The sequence below is a fragment of the Chiloscyllium plagiosum genome, chromosome 22 (assembly GCF_004010195.1).
Source record: "Chiloscyllium plagiosum isolate BGI_BamShark_2017 chromosome 22, ASM401019v2, whole genome shotgun sequence".
Taxonomy (NCBI): domain Eukaryota; kingdom Metazoa; phylum Chordata; class Chondrichthyes; order Orectolobiformes; family Hemiscylliidae; genus Chiloscyllium; species Chiloscyllium plagiosum.
The window spans coordinates 53163067-53169066 of record NC_057731.1 but is presented as its reverse complement, the minus strand read 5'-3'; the positions used below and the strand labels follow the sequence as shown (position 1 = coordinate 53169066).

At 46.1% G+C, this 6000-nt stretch overlaps 1 protein-coding gene across 7 annotated transcripts in view; it reads right to left on the bottom strand.

Annotated features, from left to right (window-relative positions):
* Positions 1 to 6000, bottom strand: part of lzts2a (leucine zipper, putative tumor suppressor 2a) — a 218523-nt gene that overhangs the window by 150643 nt on the left and 61880 nt on the right. For all 7 annotated transcript variants that reach the window (XM_043713076.1, XM_043713071.1, XM_043713072.1 and 4 more), the window contains exon 2: positions 1581 to 1671. The gene's annotated coding sequence lies outside the window, so the exon portion shown is untranslated. The remainder of the gene's footprint in view (positions 1 to 1580; positions 1672 to 6000) is intronic.

The window sequence follows — 6000 nt, the reverse complement described above, 5'->3', positions numbered from 1 at the left end:
CTTGGTTACATGGAATAGGTTCAAGCGCCTGATTGGGCTCTGCCTGCTCCTATTTAACAGCTCGATGTGCTGACCAGACCCAACCTCTTCCTTGGAACAGGCAGGAGAATTGAATGTGTTGTCCCTCTTCTTGATCAGTAATTTCGATGGGCTGAATAGCTTCCAAATATCAGTGCGTAACAAGCTTGAGATGCTGAATGAGCTTCTCTTTTAACTGTGGAAATGTACAGTATCTGTCCGTGCTGTTGTATGAATGTCACAGGCACTTTAACAGCACATGACTGAATTTTGTCCAGGTTTTGCTGCACATGGACACAGATTGGTTCAGGAGCTGAGGGGGTGAGGGGCACATTGTTCTGAACATTGTGTGATCTTCAGTAACCCTCCCAACTTCTGATCTTGTGATGGCGAAAGACATTGATGAAACAGCTGAAGGTGTTTGTGCTAAGGAACTAACCTAAGGATCTCCTGAAGAAATGTCCGGGGACTGAGAAGACTGTCGACCATTGATCTCAAGCATCTTTCTTTGTACTCTGAAAGACCCCAACGAGTCGGGAGGTTACACCTAATTCCCATTCAGCTCAAATATATAGGTTGTCCCGATGACACCCTCAGTCAAATATTGCCTTTATATCGTGGCCATTCACTCTTCCCTGAGCCCCTATGTTCAACTCTTGTTCATATCAATAGGTGACGGTGCATTTCTTCTCACAGAGGATAATAGCTTTAAATTAAGGTTGTGTAGGTATAGGACAGATGTTAGGGGTAGGTTCTTTACTCAGCGAGTCGTGAGTTCATGGAATGCGCTGCCTGTGGGAGTGGCAGAGTCAGAATCATTGGTGACCTTTAAGCGGCAATTGGATAGGTACATGGATGGGTGCTTAAGCTAGGACAAATGTTCGGCACAACATCGTGGGCCGAAGGGCCTGTTCTCTGCTGTATTGTTCTATGTTCACTGGGCAGTAGTCATTGAGACATGCTGCATGAGCCTTCTTTGGCACAGCGATGATGTTGGCCCTCCTGAAACAGGCCGGGACAGTGGCCTGCTGCGGGGAGAGGTTGAAGATGTCCGAGAAGACCTCTGCCAGTTGCTCTGCACTTGCTCTGAGTGCACGGCCCGGTACCACAGGTTCCTGTGAACTCTGAATACCTTCATTATTCATTACATTAAAATGAAGAGAAATGTCTTCACCCAGAGAATGATGGAGTTCTCTCGTACAGAGAGCAGTTGAGGCCAAAACATGGAACGTTTTCAGGAAGGTGCTGGATGTGGTTCCTAGGGCTGAAGGGATTGGGATGTGGAGTTAGGATAGTAGCGGGGTCGGCTCAAAGGGCCAAGTGGCCTACTCTCACTCCTATTTTCTGTGAAGTAAGGGCACTGGGCTTGACACTTTAACTCTGTTTCCTCTCTCCACAGATGCTGCCAGACCTGCTGAGTCTCTCCAGCACTTTTTGTTCTTGTTTCAGCATCCGCAGTTTTTAATTTTTGCATCTCAAGTTTTTAATTGTGTTACTATTGACTGGGTAACTAATACATACAAAGACAAGACAACTAAAATCAAACTCTCAGTGGACCTTACCTGTTCCCATTTGAGATCTGTCACTCCGCTGTCATTTCCCCCATCCTTTCTACAAAACAAATCCTTCCAGATGACATGCTGGAGACACAGCCTGGTGAGACAGACAGAGAGAAGTGGCTATGTTAATGAGCAGGTTAGATCTTCAAGACACATTGTCTCTGGGTGCTGATCCCAAACTCCAGGGTCTCGTTTTGCAAATCCCCAATGGAGACCAGAGAGAGGGCTTTGCCACCAACTCCTACTTTGCTAACTGCATAAAATTGTTTTGAGATTGCAAACACAACTGGACATGGGGTAGGCCATTCAGCCCCTCCAGCTTGTCCCACCTTTCAATGTGATCTTGGCTGCTCTGTGGCCTAACTCCATATACCTGCCTTTGGCCCATACCCCTTCATAACTTTGCTGAACAATAATTTATCTCGGTCACAGATTTAGAATACACAACTGATCCAGCATCCACTGCCGTTTGTGGTAGAGAGTTCCAAACCTCTCCCATCCTGTGTGTGTGGAAGTGCTTCCCAACATCTCTCCTGAACAGTCTGGCCCTGATTCTCAGACAATGCCCCCAGTTCTAGAATCACCAACCAGTGAAAATAGTTTACCTTCCCTGTCTTTTCCTGTTCATATCTTGAAGGCTTTGATCAGGTCACAACACAACCTTGCCAACTCTGGAGTAAACAGGCCTAGTTTGTACCATCAATCCTCAAAACCTAACCCCTGAAATGCAGATATCATTCTTGCTAACCTACATTATGGTCCCTCTGATCTATCCTTCCGAAGGTGTGTACTCCAGCAGGAACATCAATATGCAGGCTAAACGGGCTTGGGGGTGTTACAGGGAGAAGGGGTGTAGGATTTTTTGGATATTTCTTTCAAAAAGCTAGGAGGTCCAGGATGGCTGAATGGCCTCTTTCTTGTGCTTCACCAGTAATTTAGGTGGGAACGAGAGACTGGAGTTTCCCAATTAAGGCAAAAACCACATGACCTCACCATCCTCATCAGAAGCTGCACCGACTCCAATCAGATGCTCATAACCAAAGGCTTAAACGTACAAAGAAAAATCAAAACGTCATATAGCAGGCTGCTCAAACCTGCCTATCAACACAAGTAATTAGTCTAGACACAGACACCTACCACCGTGAGAAACTGCAATTTCACCTTGGGAGGGACTGGCTCACAGGGCGCGATGTGAACTAACTACTCCCAGTGTAAGCCCTTCACCAATTTTCTTCTTAATATTTCAATTAAAGAGGCTTTGATCCTGCCTACATGGTTCATATTCAATTTAAAAAGCAGCTTCCATCCACACTGAGTCCTCATCACATTCCCCATTGATGACACACTCTGCTCAACATGAACAGAAACTTCCAGTCAAATGCCTCCCAGTTGGAGCAGTGCTATCCTCGGGTCCCCTTTACTCTGGAAGGAGGAAAGCCCCATTTCTGACCTCGATTTACATTGAGTTAGAGAACCACAGATGGGTTCCAGAGCTAATGGAGGCCATTTGGCCCACTATACCAGCACCAGCTCCTCAAATGAGCATCATAACCCTGTGCCAATCTACTGCTTCCCCCTCCCCATACCCTTACACATTATGGTTATCCAAAAAAATTCAACCAATGTCCCTCTTAAATGCCTCAATCACATTTCCAGCCAGTGCCTGGTTCTCACATCATCCTTGCCACTTTCGAAGATCACTTTAAATCAATGATCTCTCATTCCTGTTTCTGTAACAATGGGGAACAGCTTCTCTCTATCTCCTCTGTCCAGCTTGCTTCTCACTTGGAAAACCTCCATCAAATCTTCCTCTCAGCCTTCCTCTCTCCAAGGAGAACAGTCCTAACTTGCCCAATCAACCCTTGTCACTCATTCCTGGAACCCCCATTCTCTCCAAGACAATCACATCTTACTTACAATGTGATGCCCAGAACTGGACACAATGCCCCAGCTGAGAGAGGAGTTGGCTCATTTCTGTTCAGTTGACGTGATTAGCTCAACAACAACGTTTTTAATTTATTTGGGCGATATGGGTCACTGGCTGGGCCAATTACCCTGGAGAAGTTGGGGGTGAGCTGCCGTTGCAGTCCCTGTGTGATCTGCAGGTTTCATACAATTAGAAGCCAGCTAGGAAACAGTCACATCCTATGTAGGTCAGGGCAGTACGGATGGCTGATATTAACCAGGGTAGGACATTAGTGAACCGAACAGTGTCGCACGACATAGTCGTCCTATGAGCAGCAAGCCCCCCCACACACACACACACACTTCTGTTAACTCTGATTTCTCTCCACAGATGCTGCCAGACCTGCTGAGCTTTTCCTGCAATTTCTGATTTCCAGCATCTGCAGTTCTTTTAGTTTTTATCCAGTTTTGTACAGTCACACAGCATGGACACAGACCCTCGGTCCAACTAGTCCATGCCGACTGTAATCCTGCAATGGTGGCAGACTCGCCAACTTTAATGGTCATTTAAGTAGTCATTGGATAGACATATGGATGAGAATGGAATAGTGTCGGTTAGATGGGCTTCAGATTGGTTTCACAGGATGGCGCAACATTGAGGGCCGAAGGGCCTGTACTGCGCTGTAACGTTCTATGTTCGAATCCCAAACTAAACTAGTCCCACCTATCTGCTCCTGGCCCATATCACTCCAAATCTTTCCTATTCATGTACAAATCTAAGTACCTTTAAAATATTGTAATATTACTACTTCCTCAAGACGTTCATTCCACACGCAAACCACCCTCTGTATAAAACATTTGCCCCTTGTGTCTTTTTTAAATCTCTCTCCTCTCACCTTACAAATATACCCCCTAGTTTTGAAATTCCCCAACCTAGGGAAAAAACAGCTACCATTAACCCTATCTACACCCCTCGTGAATCTGTAAATATCTAGAAGCGCAGCAGGTCAGGCACATCAAAGGAGCAGGAGAATCGACGTTTCGGGCATAAGCCCTTCTTCAGGAATGAGGAGCAACACCTCCCCCCTCACTTCCCTCCAAGGCCCCAAGGGATCCTTCCATATCGATCAGAAATTCACCTGCACCTCCACACACATCATTTACTGCATCCGCTGCACCCAATGTGGCCTCCTCTACATTGGGGAGACAGGCCGCCTACTTGCGGAACATTTCAGAGAACACCTCTGGGACACCCGCACCAACCAACCCAACCACCCAGCGGCTGAACACTTTAACTCCCCCTCCCACTCCACCAAGGACATGCAGGTCCTTGGCCTCCTCCATCGCCAGACCATAACAACACGACGGTTGGAGGAAGAGCACCTCATCTTCCGCCTAGGAACCCTCCAACCACAAGGGATGAATTATCTTAGCCTACTTTGCATACCTTCCTCATTCCGGAAGAAGGGCTTATGCCCGAAACGTCGATTCTCCTGTTCCTTTGATGCTGCCTGACCTGCTGCGCTTTTCCAGCAACACATTTTTAAGCTCTGATCTCCAGCATCTGCAGTCCTCACTTTCTCCAACATAAAAGCTGACTAGATTGATCAAGTTTTGTTTTTCAGTTTAACATGCTAGTCTTTCACTGAAACAGAAGCACACCAGACTGCAGATTTGGGTCTAATTACAAACCAGACTGCATTACACAAAAGATATAAAAGTAAAGCAAAGCAAGCTCTCCAAGTATATCTCAGTTTGAAAGGTTTCAATGGAACAAAATTCTATCTCCTCCCCAATGCCCTCACTTTCCGGTCACTCTGAATTTCCTTCGTTATTAAATCTGTAAGATTAAGGTTTTAATTCTCTCATGGGATGAGAGACAAAGTTAGTCAGAGAAAGAGCTAGTCAGCCATATATTTTGGATGTAATGGTAAGGCACTCTGGTTCACTGCATTTTCCTCACTTCCTACCCTGTCAATGGTGAAGTCTTTACAGTAAATCCTCAAACTCCTGAGTTCTTAGACTTTCACAACTTTCAATAACTAAAGTAGACTTCTAACCAAACACTTCTGGACTGGAAGTTTCACAAACTAAACACTTTCACTTAGGGGACTGATTGTAGTGATTGGAACCAGGTGGATCTTATTAACTATGATATCCTTGACTGGGGCTGTTAACCTGGAAAAAGTGAGGGGAGCCCTGGCAGACCTATATAGCTGGGGGATTCAGAATCTCCTGACTTCAGGGATTCACTCTGAGCTGGCTGGCCAATGTACTGTGCATATGTAAATAAAGGGTGACTTGGTGACAGGATACTGGTCTTGTGCAGTTAGATTAGATTAGATTACTTACAGTGTAGAAACAGGCCCTTCGGCCCAACAAGTCCACACCGGCCCTCCGAAGAGCAACCCACCCAGACCCATTCATTTACTCCTTCACCTAACAGTACGGGCAACTTAGCATGGACAATTCACCTAACCTGCACATCTTTGGACTGTGGGAGGAAACCGGAGCACCC